General features: G+C 39.6%; 1 protein-coding gene across 1 annotated transcript in view; it reads right to left on the bottom strand.

The window, feature by feature from the left end:
• Positions 1-18,487, bottom strand: part of CCND2 (cyclin D2) — a 559,919-nt gene that overhangs the window by 274,993 nt on the left and 266,439 nt on the right. The gene's annotated exons all lie outside the window — the stretch shown is intronic.

The following is an 18,487-nucleotide window of genomic DNA, read 5'->3' as shown; positions in this document are numbered from 1 at the left end:
GGATAAAAGGAACTTCAAGATCTCTGGAGATGGACTTGTAACCTTGAGATGGTTGACATTGTTCAACAATTTTGGTTCTCAAGTCCTCAGACAGTTCTCTTCTCCTCTTTCTGTTCTCCATGCTTAGTGAGGCCCACACAGACATACAATGCAAGAGTGAGTCAACTTCTCTCCCTTTTCAGCTGGTTTCAGGTATGATTGCCTACACCTGTTACTTTCCACAAGTGAGTATGAACGAGCATCATATGCTTGAAAGCAAAGTTGTTTACCCACAATTCTGGAAAGGTGCCAACAATTTTTAATTTGGGGGTTTTCTGTGAAAGTATGTCCAATTTGCCTTTTTTCTCATTTTTTTGTGTTGTTCCAATACACACAAAAAATAAACGTGTGTAACAAAACATGTGTAATTGTAGTGATTTTCTAGGAGAAATGCTTCATTTTTTAGAACAATTTCAAGGGTGCTAACACTTTCGGCTATTACTGTATTACACTAGTATGTCAATGAAGACGTCTAGCCTTAGGAAGCCCAGGAGTAGAGTAGTACATTTTCCTGGCTTCCACAAAGTGTTGATTGAGGTAATGCCAATTTCCGCCTCTGGGAGTGCTGTAGGAAAACTGAACACTTACTGCCACAGATTGCAGCTGATAGCTGGAGGTCCCAGCAGGTGCACCGACTAACGAGTATGAAATACATCTTTACTGTTGGGCAGACTGTCTATCTTTGCCCTTGCAGCCCTGTGTTTACCCCACTAGTCCTCCATGTTCATTTGTAAGCAGCTCAGGTTTCCACGTTGTTCAAAGCGTTGTGGCCGCCTATCAAAGAGCCGTAAAGAGTTATAAAATATACGGTAACATTTCAGGACAAGTCCTTTTCTGATGTTAAAAACACTACTTCAAAGAAGACAGGGAACCCACTTGAAATCGAAAAGGTTTTTTTAAATTTTTGTTCATTTTACAAAATTTATATAGTTAAAAAATGCAAAGCTGCTTGGTCAACTGACCCGGCGCTTTCTGGTCTCTTTTCTATTCGCTTTCTCTTTTATAGTGACCTTTGGGTGGGCACCATAAAAGGAGACCCCACAACTCATTATTTTTGAGTTGCCAGCTGTAGATTTTTGCATTACCTGATTTCTCATGGACTATACGTGAGTTTCCACGTCCTCGCCCAGAGCACTGTACGCGTGAAAAGAAAATTCTCAAGGACACATGGATTCTCATTCTATTGTTGAAGATTTGGGTAATAGGGTTTTTTTTCCATTTAATCAGAGCTTTTTACCACTTTCTGAAAAAAAAAGGAACCTTATTAGCATTCTCCATTCATTTAGATTTCCGTATCACAGCTGCTGGGACTGCAGTTAAGATTTAACGAAACCGAGGGGGATGCAAAATTGGTGCAGTGGCAATTCAGGGAAGGAGATGAAAAGAAGAAAATGTGAAGCTTTTTTTTATCAGAAGTTGAAGAAAGGACTCCAATTAAGAAAAAAAAAAAGAGAGAAAGTGAAAAGTAGACTGCTAGAGACCAAGCCGAAAACAGAAGCCGTGGAGGAAATGGAAAAGGGCGAATTAGAGGAGTAGAAAAATAAAAGAAAAATTAGAAAACAGAAAAAAAGAAAAAAATAGAAAATAATTAAAAAAAGAAAAATTAGTAAATAGGAAAAAAATAGAAAATAATAATAAAGAAAAATTAGGAAATAGAAAAAAAAAAGGAAAAAATTAGAAAAAAGAAAAAATAGAAAATAATAAAAAAGAAAAATTAGGAAATAGAAAAAAAAGAAAAAATTAGAAAACAGAAAAAATAGAAAATTAAAAAAAAGAAAAATTAGGAAATAGAAAAATAGAAGAAAAATTTGAAAATAGGTTACTGCAATATATACCAGTTCATCAAGAAAAATGAATGAAATAAGTACAATTTTTAAAAATGAAATCTTGTAATAAAATATAGGAAAATAAATAAATAAATAAATTGAAAGGTTAAGAGATATCATGCTACTTCGAAACACTTTTCTTCTTGTCTGGGTGGCCACTTTTTGAGTAAAATCACTCCACCTCCATTTAAGGGGATTTTTCAGTGGCTAAAAATATTAATACTGAGACTGATATTAAAAAAATAATCAAATTAGAAAATAGGTCAATATATATACTAGTGCATGAAGAAAAACACCAGGAAGGTGGAACAAAAAAAAATTAAAAAAAAATAATAAAAAAAAATAATACAATTTTTAAAAATAAAATCATGTAACAAAATAATAAAATAAATAAATATATTGAAAGGTTAAGAAACCTCATACTACTTAGAAACACTTGACTTCCTACCCTGGGTGGCCACTTTTTTAATACATCATTACACCCCTAATTAAAAGGATTGTTCAATGGTTAAAATTTTTTTTTTTTTTCCCCAAGGACTGGGATTGGTATAAAAAAAAAAATGTTCCGGCTCATTTATTTGGTTTTCCTGTAGTTTCTTGTACTCTGTACAAAAAGGGCTGTAGCTCCTCCTTCCTGAGATGGGAATTTCATCTATATAGCTTCCCATAGGCAGGGATGTGAACAGTCAGGCCTGTATCCTGCTCTGCCCTTATTCACATTGACACAAAGGTTTTAATACTAGAGTACTAGAGACAGGATTAGACCTTCCCGATTGGGTACACCTTGTCGTGGTGGGATGGATTTTATACCGTTTTGATAAAAAATACTGATAACTAAGTACCCTATGTTATTTACATGTACTACGACTACCGTATTTTACTTACTGTGAGGTATATGACCCCTGTAAAGTTTTAAATGTTTCACATTCTTATTTTTTTCTCTTTTAACAACTCTCATAGCAATTTTTGAGTTATAGCCAATTACTTCTACTAGCCGAACAGCTCGTCTTGTTCTCATCTAAGCGACCAGACGAATAATTATCTTTGGAAATGAACGAAAACTCTAAAAAAAAATTTCCTAACCCCTCCATTCCTCTGCCCCCAAAAAAAGGACCAAAATCCTAGGTGGGATATTTTGTGATTTCGCGCCTTGAGAATCCCCCTTTACACCTAGACACACTTGTCTTGGTGTGTGTTCGTCAATGTGCGTAACACAAATCACTCCTTCACAATATAACAACTTTCCTTTTAAAGAATCCTCGACACTTTTTTCTTTTTTTCTCCCCCTGTGAAGAGTCCTCCTCGCCCCTTTATTTTCCCCCGTCTGACCCCATGCCTCCATGATTGTGCCTTTCTCTTATAATGACCCTGAGATAGTTTATTGTACATTAAAATACATTGAAAAGATGGCAACGATTCTCCTTAACCCTTTCACTCCTCTATTCGGCTTTTAGGCCCTTTCAGGCGGCAAACAGCGGCTGAATGAAATGAACAATATATCATGCTGCACCATTCAGATTAAAGCATTCTCTGAGCTGCCGGAGCGGCGCTCGCTTCATCATCTTGTGCGCTGCATCTTCTGGGACATAATGGACAGAGGAATCCTAATTAAGATTCGAGCCTATGAATAGGAATCCTCAGAGTTTTCTGTATATATTTGTTTTCTATTCGCCCAATAGATCCTATTTTGTATGTAAAATCCAGGGTGGTTTAAGGGTCAACTTTAGGGTGTCGAATCGAAATGTTCAAAAACAGGTAATTTTCTGAAAAATTACTTTGTTTTTACCCCCCTCCAAAAATAAAATATACTGTAGTTTTTATCTTTTAAAGGTTGACTTCTTTTTCTAACATCTGGGATCTTACGGAATAACATTTCTCCTTGTGGAGAGAGACAAGCCAAGCCTGGCATGTTAGAGTAAAGAGACTTATCGGCCATGCATTTCTTCAGAGAATGCATATTCTTCTAACGTGAAAACTTTTAAAGTTTCGTTCAAAGTTTTTGCAGTTTTTTCCTGCACATTTAACTTTGATGTTGCCTATAGTCACAGTTCAGAAAAAGTGAGTTACCTCGTTCCGCAGAGGCTATAGAGGGCAAAATGGTGCGAAATTTGTAATGAAACCCAATTACAAAATTTTTTGAAAAAAGAATTTAAGAAAAATAAGTCACCCAAAAAAGGACAACTCCTTTAATAAATATAAAAAATTATATTATGTTGTCTGAATTATTTAATTAAAAAAAAAAAGCAAATATTAACTGGTTGTCTAGTCTCAGATTGTCTAATCGTCAAAAGTCCAGCACCTGTGAAAACAATTAATATAACTAGGGAATATTGCTGTTGGCGGCTAAATCCCCCTGTAGCAGCCAATTAAATTTGAAATATATATATATATATATATATATACATAAACATATCAATTAGTTCCTTCAGAATAAGAGCCATTAATAGTTAGAGGTTCTATGTTCTGACTCATAGATACAAGAACCCAGACGGTGGTCTCCTCACCCTATGGCTTTGCATGAAATGTTCACACTTGCGTTGGAGCTTTCAATAGAAGAATCCATCGCAAATTCTGTCATTTTTGATGGAAGAAAGAGTGCGGGATGCGGCTCTATCTTTTTCTTCATGGTGCACCTAAACAAACAGCAAATTTAATCCAATGTTATCAAAGGGGTCCATTTGGCGCCATTTGTGAACATCATATGATAGATCCATTGCATTCATGAGGATCATTTTTTTGTTGTTGCTATAATGGAACAATAAAAGAGAATCCATCCATTTTTTCGAAATGCTTCCCTGATCTTACAAGGCAGGATGAGAAATATGGCACAGGGCAGAAATACGGTTATGTGCACAGAGCAAAGATTTGGTCAAAGTCTATGGAGTAAACGATCTGCCTCATGTCTATCAATTCATCTATCTCTCATATCTATCTACCTAATTTATCTAATATCCATCGCTCACACCTATGTAACGTGTCTCATTTCACACGTCCTGATATTTCCGGTACCGTAAAAAATAGTATCCGTGCCCGTGTGTACATGTGTGTGATACTTGTGGCATACGTGTGGCAACCATGTGCCACTCGTGTGAAACATCAGTACCACACGTACCGACACCAGGGAAGCAGCGCTACAGATAACGCTGTTCCCCAGTGTCGGGTGCTGAAGACGGCTCTCATAATTCTCCCCTGCTCTGCTGACGCTCAGCGCGAGCAGGGGAGAATATTGAGAGTTGTATTCAAGTGATAACAGCGAGAGCAGGTGGCTGCTGATGGGGCTATTACTCCCATCATCCTACGCCTGCTGCCGCTAATAACAGAGATCAATAGCGGCTGATGGGAGTATTCATCAGCTGCCTCCTGCGCTATTAATAAATAAATAATCCGGCGTGTGTTCCATTGTATTTTTGATAACCAGCCAGGCAAAACTGACAGCTGGGGGCTGCAACCCTCAGCTGTCAGGGTTAGCAAGGCTGGTTATCAAGAATAAAGGGGTCCCCATGCTGTTTTTTTTTTATTATTTCAATAAAAAAATAAAAAAAACAGTGTGGGGTCCCCCATTTTTGACAACCAGCCAAGCTAAAGCAGACAGCTGGGTGCTGGTATTCTCAAGCTGGTAAGGGACCATGGATATTGAGGGCTTCAATGGAATGGGTGTTAGATATAGTATAACTGTGTTATTTAAAAATAAAAATGGAAAAGTGTGTTTTATATTTATTTCAAATATAGGACTTTATTCTGGCTGTGTCTTTATTTTCAATACAAGTATAGGATTAGTAATGGATAGGTGTCTTATAATGTGTTACATTCTGCAGAGATCATTCATGAATGGAAGAAGTTATAATAACGGTGTGGCGCGGGTGGAGAAAAAAAAGTAAAATGAGCAACTATGACATCACCGATGCGTACATTATCTGTTCTTGGACAGCTATGGATATGTTATATGTGGTGTTACACAGGACTGCAAGAGGTAGGGTAACGTAGGAAAGTGGCGTGTACATTGGTGTGGTCCTAAAAAGAGGTTAGGCCGCAAAAGTTGGCAAGTCTGTTCTAAAGTCTATCTATTTACCAATATATCTATCTCATAGAGAGCTTATCATTACTTTTATTTTTTATCTATTAAAACTTGTTGGCCTTATTGACCCCCTCCACAATCTAAAGGTCCTTATGGCTGCCTCTATGTTGCCTTATGGCTAATGGAGGCACATATATATACTGGTTTCCTGGTTTACTTTGTGCAGTAGACAGCAGCTGACGAGACGCTGGACAAACGGAAAAGGCAATCCAGCGTGAATATCAAACACGACCAGGTTCTCTTTAAAACTCATCCTGAGCTCGGTCACATCCTGGATGTTCTCTGTGAGCTGGAGAGGAGATGTGAAAGATGTATATCTGCCTCTGCTTGTTTTAGGGTGTTGTGTTATTTGCTCAGGTGTTTCATGCCATTTCCCTCATAGTATCCATGGGAAATGCACAACAAGCAGTGAGAAGTATTGAAAGAAAAGGTTTTCTGCATCTACTTAGGTTATCAGAGGACAGAACAATAGACCTCAGTGGATAATCAAGTTCTCGGAGAGAGATGTCTGGCCAACAATCACTCCTGTTAGTACACTAAGCTAAAAGATTCAGAATTCGAACAAGTCTAATTACTGGAACATCTTACATAGAAAGATGTGGGGCCAAATTCTTATGATGTCCTAAAAAATTATTACATTGTGTTGCGTGGGGAAATTAAAGGATTTCCCTACTTTGGACAATCCCTGATTGGATGTCTTGACCATGGCCATACACATCAGATGGCTGTTGGCCAAACGATGTTTTGGCCGATTGACCGAAAGCCATCTCAGTTAACTCTCCCATAAAATGGAGTGCTTGCTCGGCCGAGCGCTCCTGTGTTCTCCATGAGAAAGCCACCGGCCGATGTGATCTCTAGGAGAACAATGTCGAAATTCGACATGTGCGATAAGCATTTCTCCCGGCCATCAGTTGGCCAGAGCTCACATTCACATTAGACTGTCGGCTGAATCCGTCAATATCAGTGGACATGAGTCTGATGTGCATGAGGTCCTTACGCTAATCACAAAGTGTCTCCTTACTGAGATTTCCAGAAATCAGATATAATCTATCATGGAAGCAAACAGCAAGTGTTCAACTTCACTACAACACCACTACAGGAGAAAATAAGTGTTACACAGTGGCCATTGACATCAATAGATTGTCAGTATAATGCAGGACAAAGCAGGTCCTCCAGTAAAAGAGTTGCCCTTTGCAACCTCTCTCCAGAAGAGGATTCTGAAAAGTGAACCACTCTACTAACTCAGAGTTCCTCAAAATGGTGAAAATGAGCGTTTAAAGCTAGACAACCCCTTAAAAAAATGAGTTAAATACCTTGTAAAAATCCCAGATCTCCATCAATTCTGCAGCTGTTTTCTATTTTGCACTGCGTCGCTCCATTGCAGAGATATTCATATTTGTTTCTTCTAGGGCACACTATGTGAAATCTCCGATTGTAGTCCAACTGGGCGTTTCTTCAGACTTTTAGTGGAGCAAGCATTCCATAACAACTGCTTCAAAAACTCTTGGAAAAGTCTTCCAAATAAAAAAACGCTTTGGGGTTCATATGAGGGTTATCAGTTTTGAGAAACTCCTGGTGGAAGAGAAGAAAGTGCATGTGACTTCTTTGAGGAGGATTCTAAAGGAAACCTCTCCAAGCTAGGCACTGTCCGATCAAAAGGCTGCGAAGAACACACAAATCTCTTTAAGGGCCATGTACAAGCTTTTCAAGCAGAAGAGACTTCAGAAAATTCCTTATTTTCCTGAAGCATCTTTTCTGTAGTTTCTTTGGTCGCTTTCTGAGTGGTTTTTTGGAGGGTTTTCCCACTGTTTTTGTGACGTCTTTTACTGATGTTTTCTAGTCTTTTTTTTCCACTCCATTGAGCAATTTAGAAACCACTAGTGTTTTTTTGTAATGTAAAAATGATGGCCAAAATATCCAGAAGACGTTTGGGGGATTCTATTAGCTTGTTTTGTAAAGTACAAAGCATCTTCCGAATGGAAAATGTCAGAGAAATGGATCGATCATTTCTTTTAAAAGAAATATTCTCCCAAAAACCGGAGAATTTCCTCAATCTGTTTCTGCTTAAAGAACTCATGTTTTTTAAACTCAAAAAACTCAATGTGAACATAGCCATATTGTTTTCCCCATTACCAGACATTCTTCCCTGGTCCACATAGATATTATATCGTTAGCAGATCTTGTTGAACATTTTGGGATCCATCAACAAAAGTCAACAAAGAGAACCGTTATCATGGACTGGAAGTGATGACAAAACCTGACTTATGAGGTGACTGATGGAACAGGATGTCATCACAGCAGTCTTGATGACTTTCCAACCACCATCCACCCGACTTGCTTCAAAGTTAGTTGATTGGTGGTTGGGATGTCATCACTTCTAGTCCTAGAGAAGGCTATCATCAGAGTTGTAGTTCTGTAGTGGTGGTGGGTGATACCATTATTAAATATTGCTTCTTCCTTTTCTTTTGGAGGATTCTTGCTTTCTCTAAGCTTTTCAAAAGTATCTAAAAACTTTGAGAAGGTTTCCATGTTCTCCAGCTTCTGAAACTTTCAAGAGATATGTACTTCTGCAATATCATCCTAGATGTTTGCCCATCTAACAACTTGCCCCTGGCATCAACAGGAGCGTGGCAGTCCACAAACTTTAAGTTCTGGTCTCCAGAAATCACAGACCTGATGGATACATTGGTTCACCTGTATTCTCCGAAGAAACAGAAGAACATGGCAGAGCACAAACGTTGAGACGTGGTTTACAAAGGGCTCTCTGTATATATATATATGTGTGTGTGCATGTATTCTGTATATACAAATGTGTGTATATGTGCCTTTGTGTACACATATATGTGTGTATGTGCTCTGCACATACAATTGTGTGTGTATGTGCTCTGTGTATACATATGTGTGTATGTGCTCTGTGTATACATGTGTGTATGTGCTCTGTGTATACATATGTGTGCATGTTCTGTGTATACATATATGTGTGTGTTTGTGCTCTGTGTATACAAATGTGTGTATGTGCTCTGTATATACAAATGTGTGTATGTGCTCTGTGTATCCATATATGTGTGTATGTGCTCCGTGTATACATGTGTGTGTTTGTGCTCTGTATATACAAATGTGTGTATGTGCTCTGTGTATACATATGTGTGTATGTGCTCTGTGTATACAAATGTGTGTATATGTGCTCTGTATATACAAATGTGTGTGTATGTGCTCTGTATATACAAATGTGTGTGTATGTGCTCTGTGTATACATGTGTGTGTATGTGCTCTGTACATACAAATGTGTGTATGTGCTGCGTATACATATGTATGTGCTCTGTTCATACAAATGTGTGTGTATGTGTTCTGTGCATACATATGTGTGTATGTGCTCTGTTCATACAAATGTGTGTATGTGCTCTGTGTTTTCATATGTGTGTATGTGCTCTGTACATACATGTGTGTATGTGCTCTGTGTATACATATATGTGTGTTTGTGCTCTGTATATACAAATGTGTGTATGTGCTCTGTGTATACATGTGTGTATGTGCTCTGTGTATACAAATGTGTGTATGAGCTCTGTATATACAAATGTGTGTATGTGCTCTGTATATACATATGTGTGTATGTGCTCGGTGTATACATATATGTGTGTGTATGTGCTCTGTGTATACAAATGTGTGTGTATGTGCTCTGTATATACAAATGTGTGTATGTGCTCTGTATATACATATGTGTGTGTATGTCCTCTGTGTATACATATGTGTGTATGTGCTCGGTGTATACATATATGTGTGTGTTTGTGCTCTGTATATACAAATGTGTATGTGATCTGTGTATACATGTGTGTATGTGCTCTTTACATACAAATGTGTGTGTATACATATGTGTGTATGTGCTCTGTATATACAAATGTGTATGTGCTCTGTATATACAAATGTGTATGTGCTCTGTGTATACATGTGTATGTATGTGCTCTGTATATACAAATGTGTGTATGTGCTCTTTGTATACATATGTGTGCCATTTACCCAGCGACTCTGGTCGCATTACATGTGCGCCTACGTGGACAGGACTTCTTGCTGCATCCAGGCTACCCTACCAATATTGGAATTTATAGAGACAGGATTAACGTTTCTCCCTGCACCACATCTCTTATATTTGTTCTGATGAAGGTCCGGATGTGGACCGAAAACGTTCGACTTGCCTTTATGAATGCACATCAATAAACCTTTTGCATATGATAATTATTCATCTAGAGTGCCAAGTTTTTTCGGATTTGGATTTCAAAATTTTCCTGAAGCAGGACAACGACACCAAACATAAAACCAATGTTACCAAGAACTATCTTCAATATAAAGAACAAGGAATCTTGTAGGTGATGACAGAGCCCTGATCTCAGAATCATCCACTCTGTCCGGGATTACATGGAAAGACAGAAGGATTTGACCAAGTGATATCCACAGAAGATCTGTAGTTGGTTCTCCAAGATGTTTGGAAAAACTTCCCCTCCGAGTTCCTTCAAAAACTGTGTGCAAGTTACAAGTGTATCTAGAAGAACTGATGAAGGCAAAAGGGCGGTCATCCAATATTGATGGGATTTAGATTTTATTTTGCTCATTCACTTTGCATTTTGGTCATAGATTTTTCCCAAGCCTGCCTAAAACTTTTGCATGAAACTTGTATATATCGGTAATAAAGTGGCAATCATAGAGGCAAACAATGAAGAACTTGAAAGTCATCTTTCCTCCATACTGAAATGACGGTTACAAAGTTACCTGTTGAAGACCCTCTAGCTTCGCATGAAAGGTGTGCGCCACCATTATCTCATCTACCTGGACTCTAAATTGGTTTTATTGCTGCCATGTGCTGAAATATCACATTCTCTTATCAGGAGATAATAGAATTTGTTTGAACCTGGACTGTGTACCTGTTATCGTACCGAATAATGAGGTCTACTTCCGCTGACGCCCCTTTCTTAAATTTACAGTCCCATGAACGTAGTTTGCATTGCAGGGTTGGTCTGGTTTAGGTATTCACCCAGTGGAAGTCAACAAAGCCATGAAGCACGATGTTTCCCGCTACTTTCACTTTTAGGAAAATTTTGTGCGCCCCTCCGGAGACCTGGAATAAGTATTTGTTTTCTGCCTCACCTTCATTTATAGGTGACACAATTAGGGTAATCAATCACCGTGGAGAAAGCGACTGAATGAATATATTGTTCTACGTCTTCACTTTCGAGGCTGCGCTCACTATTAATCAGTGGGGGGGCGGGAAGGGTGCAGTTTAATTTGAGATTTGCCTTTTATAGGGATTTGGTTAGGCATTACTTTTCCTTTTGATTTGGAATATTACAGCCAGATGTCCTTGATTTACCATCACAATTTCTGAAAACAAAAAGTAACAGTCACCTAACCGGCCAAATTAAATCCAGACGTTCTTCGCTTTTTCTCCCCGTTTGCTGGAGATGGCACCGGGCCACATCGGATAAGACTGCAATATGCACATATTTACGGAGACTTACCTTGAATAACACTTTAGTACATCATTATATATGGTCTCGTTAAGTCGTATTAGCAATTAATTATTTATAATAAAGAGGAAAAAAAAGTTTACCCCTACAGACCACATGTGTGGCCATCACTTCCGCTGTAGGTCTTGGATATACTGAAACCGTGAAATTGGTCTGAAGAAATATCATAAACTGGTTCCACTTTGGAACCAGATATGGCCATTGTGTAGAATCGAGCCCCATTGGGAACCACCGATATGGCTGAACCTATCCTAGGGGCAGCCTCTATACAAAACCTAAAATTCTGTCAAGTGTAGGATGGAGGAACTGGTCAGAGAGTCAGATCAACCAGTACTGCTACTAGAGCTGAGAAAGAGGTGTCCAAACACATTAAAGCAAAATAGTGGCACATGCCGATTTTGGCAAGACTGCCCAAAACTTTTAAGTGAATTGGAACTTCTTGACTCTCCCCCAACAAATTATGTAACAGAAAAGAAGAATCTACCATACTGAATTTCTTAGCCCAAATTGTTCTTTTCGGACATTAGAATCTACCAGACGTGTCTAGCCATCGGCTCAAGGAACAGCCCTTGGCTTAATGAGCATTTGGACGAAAACTATTCAAGGCATCTTAAGTTTAAGATTGGAGAATTGTTGGGGTTTGACCCCACCTCAGCAGGAAGGAACTTGATTTGGCGTAAAGGCTCCCTTCTTCTGTTTGTTCAGATTTCTTCTTTGCTACATGGTCATTGTTCCACAGAGACATCACCAATGAATGCTTTCCTATTAGCCACCCAGAGACGTCCAATAATTTTTGGCCAAAAGGAAACTGCATATGTATGTAGGTCTTGTTCAAAAGTAAAAAAAAGCCAGCTCATTTGGCCTCTGAAAAAAAATGGAGGTCTTCTCAGGTTGATTCTATTTTGCTTTTGTATGAATCTCTGGAAGACCCCATCCTTCTTTTGTATTGTGCACACAGAGTTTTTGAGGAATTTTTTGGAGCAGAAACTCTCTAAATCCTTCTTAAAAACTTAAAAGTTCTACTCTGAAAACTCTACATAAAGACTCCGTCAGCCCATATCCAAAAGCCACACCAAATTTTCGCTCCAAGTTTCAGCAATGGAGAGTTGTAGGGATTTTTCAAAATGTTTAAATTTGGTCTTCAACTCCACGTGTCCTATAGTTCAAGTTTCCGAGATGAAATAGGCAGCAATTGCCTTAGAGACACACGTCATCCATCACGTTACACTTTATGGGTTATAACTATTTAAAGGGGTGTTCTAAAGTTTGAAAGTTATTCCCTATACACTGGATAGGTAATAATTTTCCAACTGCTGAGAGTCCGACTGCCATGACCCCCAGTGATCCAGAGATGGGCTGAATGGAGAACGGCCAACCATGCGCACTGCTGCTTCATTAATTCCAATCGGCAAGCCAAAGATCAGCTGAGCACATCACTAGGCAATCTCCAGCTTTCCCATTAAGAGTGAAGCAGTAGTACGCATGATTGACCTCTGCTTCAGTTCTCTGGATCACTGGGGCCATAGCAGTCGGACCCCTAGCGATTAGAAATGTATTCTCTATATCACGCATAGGGGACAACTTTCAAAGTTGAGTCAATTTTTAATAGTAAAATGGAAAACAACCAATGGAAAGGCAAGGAATATAAGCTGAAAAATATGACCAATTTGCATTTTTTGTAAGTTAATTTTTGTCTTTTGGTATTTATTGCCATTTTTAGCATCAAATTCTTTAAAGGGACTCTGTCACCTGAATTTGGCGGGCCCTCTATCCGGTCCGATGGGCGGTGTTTCCTCAGCTTTTATTCACCCCTTCCTTTCCCGCTGGGCGCAATATTTTCTGGAATTTCCGTCGGTCTCCTCCGTAGTATTTCGCTGTGTTCCGGGACATAGTGCGCCGATGCATGCGCACTAATGCTTTTCGGCTTTGCTCGCAGTTGGGCAAAGCATACTGCACGTGCACAAGGCAAGGTTGCTTTGCGCATGCGTGAACTACGGAGGAGACCGACGGAAATTCCAGAAAACACTGCGCCCAGCGGGAAAGGAAGGGGTGAATAAAAGCTGAGGAAACACTGCCCATCGGACCGGACAGAGGACCCGCCAAATTCAGGTGACAGAGTCCCTTTAAAATGGCACACTTAGGGACATGAATTTTGAACAAATGTAAAAATGTTTTATATTTATGTCTTTTACCCTTTGGGCACCATTGTAGGCGAATAAAATCTAATTATTCAAATTCTTAGTGTCTACACCCAAGACTACTTCTTATTCGTTCAAGATAGCAAACCTAAGAAAGAAAAAAACTTTATGGGCAGACTAGTAATCTTGAAGACATGAAGACTCAACAGCATAGGTAAAGACCACTGAGGGACCTGTTTGGTGTTGGAGAATCATCCCAGGTTGACCGTACTCTTTTTCGCATGGGTTGACTGGACCTTGGCAGAACTTTTTCCTATTCAAGCCCTACAACATACTTAAATATTAAAGTGGCTAAGAATTCTTTTTTTCTTATAATGGATGGAAAAAATATGGAGATTTTTGTTGGGTTGACCCAACAAAGAGGAGGAGGAACCATGCCGTTGAGACTCCTCGTCTAATATTTCTTCAGATTTCTGAGTTGTCCTAAGGTCACAGCTCCACAAACTTATTCCATCCATCATCGAGGCTTTCCTATTGGCTTCAAGCTCATTTCGCAGATAACCCAACCCTTAAAGAGCCTCTAAAAGACGCTCCACTTTATATTTGACAAGGCACAATGTGAGCATTATGGCTTCCTCAATATCCCTTTACACATGGAATACCTGTAAACATTTTTTGCCATACTGTTTATTATTTGTCCGTTCTCCACTGCGACGATAACTGGGCAGATTACCAAATGGAAGGAGTAAAGATTTATTTTTTCGGAAAACACGGTGGGCTACACATCAAACAAGCAGAAACATTCTAAGTCCCCTTTATATATATATAGCAACTCGTCAAAGGTTCTTTTGTTCATCTCCCCTCCTGGCTGAATGTCCGGCTACGTACGCAGGGTCTTCCTAAACAAGTATCATGTGCCAGACTGCGGCATCAGTGCATGTCAGATAACTCGGCATACGAAGTGCTGACATAAGAGAAAATAAAATAAAATCTAAGGATGATGTACGCAGCCTACTGTATAGGACGGTTATGCTTCAAGGAATCTCTGAAATGTTGTAAATCCCAGAGAAGGTAAAATTTCACTCATGGACAGACAACAAATATTTATTTACTTATGAAAAAGTATATACTTCTAGAACTGTCTGTATAGATTTAGGGGCAGACCGAAATCCTCCAACTTTTACATAAAAACAACATACTTTTAAATTGATTGGAAAGCAAAATTTTTTAATCATTTATTTAAAAAAAATGAAAAACTGTGTCTTCTGCAGGAAAAAAAAGTAGTATCACATGCCTGTGATTAATATAAAAATGTAGTATTACACGCCTGACTATGAGTTACACCGAATACCTTTCCATATGCCTTCCAACTTTGATAGAAGAGAGGGACTAACCATGTCGCAAATTTTTCCCACGCCCCTGGCCACACCCCAATCCACGCCCTTTTATCATTACTTTCTACCCGGATAGGAGGAGATGTCGGAAGGGCGGTGGCAATGAGGGACATTCATAAGACCCCCGAGACTGCAGGGTGAAGACCCAAATCCGGGACTGTCTGCTGTACCTGGGACAGTTGGGACTAGAGATCGATTCACGGGACTCCATTCTGGGTCAGTGTTACCTGGACGGCTGGACGGGACAGCCATGAATCTTCTCACGTTATTGCATTGTTACTGCATTTTTTGTGCCTTTTCCCTGTTATTTGATGCTTTTTCAATGCAAATGTGAAGCCGCACTTTTAATGTAGTTTTTATAGCCCAAAAAAAGCTTTGATTCTGCATTCAAAAAAGTATCTGCAGTTTTTTACTTGATTTTTTTTCAGGCTCCACATACAGTACAGAAGCCAATAATAAAAAAAAGCACCAAAACCGCACAGTTCAGCAGCATCTTTAGAAGCACAGGGGGCACAGTTTTCATGAAATCACATCCACTTTGCTTGGACAAAATTTCTGTTAAAAAAAAAATCAGCAGAAAAATTTATGCTAGAGGTGAACATGGACTCAGAATTACAGCTTTATTACATTTTTTTTATGGGTGTAATGAATCAAAAAATAAATCACATTTTTTCCCCGCCATTTGACATCAATTGATCGCTGTGTTGTGCTGGGCGTTGCAATTACAGTGACACCAAAATATGACTGTTATTTGCTAATTTGTCTATTTTTTACTTTTTTAAAAAAGCACATTAAAATTATTTTTTTAATTTTTTTCCAATATTATTTAGTAATTTTGTAGGAAGAAAAAAAATCAGACTTTTACTTTCCCTCTAGATTACAAGGACATAGAAACACAGTGCTAAGTACAGATGTATCTCTATGTATCAGTATATTCTACCTGTGGGGTCAAAGCCTGCAATGCAGCCACGTTGTGGCTCATAGCTTTAGCTGCTTCCTTCAATGATGCAGGTTGTTGGTTCGATTCCCAGGGAGACAAGATTACAAGAAAAAAAAATGATTTGTTGAATTTTGTCACATCTTCTTCACTCAGTAGCTCCTCCTCCTTGGGACACAGGGTGCCTCCCGAGGATCTACTGAGCAAGGAAGATGTCGAGAGAAGACATCACAAGAAGAAAGTTGAATAGAAATAAAGACAGTCCTACAGAATCTAGGATGGTTGGGAGCTATGCTTTCCATTTTGGAGAGGGGGAATTAATCATATATGCACATGGAATGCGATTATCTAGATGACGTAATATTCACACAGTGGGAGGTACATTATCCCATATATCACATAACTAAATTCCATATACATGTAGAACTCCCTCAGATTTTGCCAGAAAGTCAAAGTAACAAATGCAAAAGGAACTTATAAAAACTCTGTTCAAAGGTGGGTGGTCCTAATTGTTTGGGGGGCCGTAAAAAGTGTTCCCAGGGCTCAAAGCATTTTATTGTTTACATACAACAGTAGAAAACCATTCATAATATTCAATAGTTCCAATTCTACTGGGCCAGTTCTGGGAACGTAAGCACAAAAGGGGTGGAGCTTAAAAAAATCTCTTCAGAGGTGGGCAGTACTAATTTTTTGGGGGACGGTGCAAAGTGTATTCAAGGCGCGTTTAAATGTTTCAGATTTTAGCCCATTAGAATGTTGATACATTGGCTCACCATTCTAATACATATCCCCCTGAGAGAGTGCATTTATGACAGGGTATGTTAACTTGTGAAAGTATTTTATTTTATTGCTCTCATGAATCTAAAATGAAAATTCAAGCAACTTTTGTAAATAGCCTCCTTTAAAATTTTTCTAGTCTCCTTGTGATTACAGCTCTTTAGCAAATTTATGTGTTTCCATAGTTACAGACTACAAATAAACCTTGTGTTTCACTCAACGTGTGGGAAAGGCTAAGGGTACCGTCTCACAGTGGCACTTTGGTCGCTACGACGGTACGATCCGTGACGTTCCAGCGATATCCATACGATCTCGCTGTGTCTGACACGCTACTGCGATCAGGGACCCCGCTGAGAATCGTACGTCGTAGCAGATCGTTTGGAACTTTCTTTCGTCGCTGGATCTCCCGCTGTCATCGCTGGATCGGTGTGTGTGACACCGATCCAGCGATGTGTTCGCTTGTAACCAGGGTAAACATCGGGTTACTAAGTGCAGGGCCGCGCTTAGTAACCCGATGTTTACCCTGGTTACCATTGTAAATGTAAAAAAACAAAAACACTACATACTCACCTTCTGATGTCTGTCACGTCCCTCGCCGTCAGCTTCCCACACTGACTGTGAGCGCCGGCCGTAAAGTAAAAGCAGAGCACAGCGGTGACGTCACCGCTGTGCTGTGCTTTACGGCCGGCCGGCGCTCACAGTCAGTGTGGGAAGCTGACGGCGAGGGACGTGACAGGCACCGGAATGTGAGTATGTAGTGGGTTTTTTTTTTACATTTACAATGGTAACCAGGGTAAACATCGGGTTACTAAGCGCGGCCCTGCGCTTAGTAACCCGATGTTTACCCTGGTTACCCGGGGACTTCGGCATCGTTGGTCGCTGGAGAGCTGTCTGTGTGACAGCTCCCCAACGACCACACAACGACTTACCAACGATCACGGCCAGGTCGTATCGCTGGTCGTGATCGTTGGTAAATCGTTTAGTGTAACGGTACCCTAAGTGCAACACGAAGGGATAAGAGAACAAAACACTAGGGAAGGGGGGAGTGAAGCCCCCTAGACAGATCTAACGTCACCCTGTCTGCCCTATCTTCCCTATATAGGTTCCGTATCTATCGCCTAGCAGGATACCTAATCCCTGCCTGACCCTGGCGATAAGCCCTGCATCGGGAAAGGCAGGATGAGCACTAGTTAATCCCCACTACCACTAAAGGCAGATGGGATACACAAACATGGGGGAACACTTAGATGGAGTAGACTCAGAGAGAAACAGGGAAGTCTTGGAAACACCAGCAATGAAGATACGCCCCGTCCAGGTGTGTCCACTAGAGCCGGGGGAGGTTGCCACTGGGTCCTAAAGTCAGTAGGCTCAGGAAGAAGTCTACAAAGCAAACTCCTGAAACCTTCTGCTATCAGATGCAATGCGACGGTCTGCAGCCTCTGACACACCTGTGATTTTGTGTGGTCTGATCTTGAAGTTCAACTTCCCGATATCTGTCTCCTACTTTTGGCTAACACACATTTAATAGACATAGAAATAGGTGAAACACAGTAGAAAAACTGATTACAGGATCAGACTACACAAGATTTGTTTGTAGTCTGTAACCATGGAAACCATTAGATTTTTTTCACCAACACTAAAAGGTAGTAGATCTTTAATGAAAAATAATTGGAAACGCTTCTTGCATTTTAGATTCAATCGATGGTGTTCCTCAATCTGTATCTGTCCAGTGTTTGCAAAACTACAACTCCCAGCATTCCTTGATAGCAAAATAGGAACTCCCAG

The sequence above is a fragment of the Ranitomeya variabilis genome, chromosome 5, assembly GCF_051348905.1.
Source record: "Ranitomeya variabilis isolate aRanVar5 chromosome 5, aRanVar5.hap1, whole genome shotgun sequence".
NCBI classification, from domain to species: domain Eukaryota; kingdom Metazoa; phylum Chordata; class Amphibia; order Anura; family Dendrobatidae; genus Ranitomeya; species Ranitomeya variabilis.
This window is presented reverse-complemented; position numbering and strand designations above follow the sequence as displayed.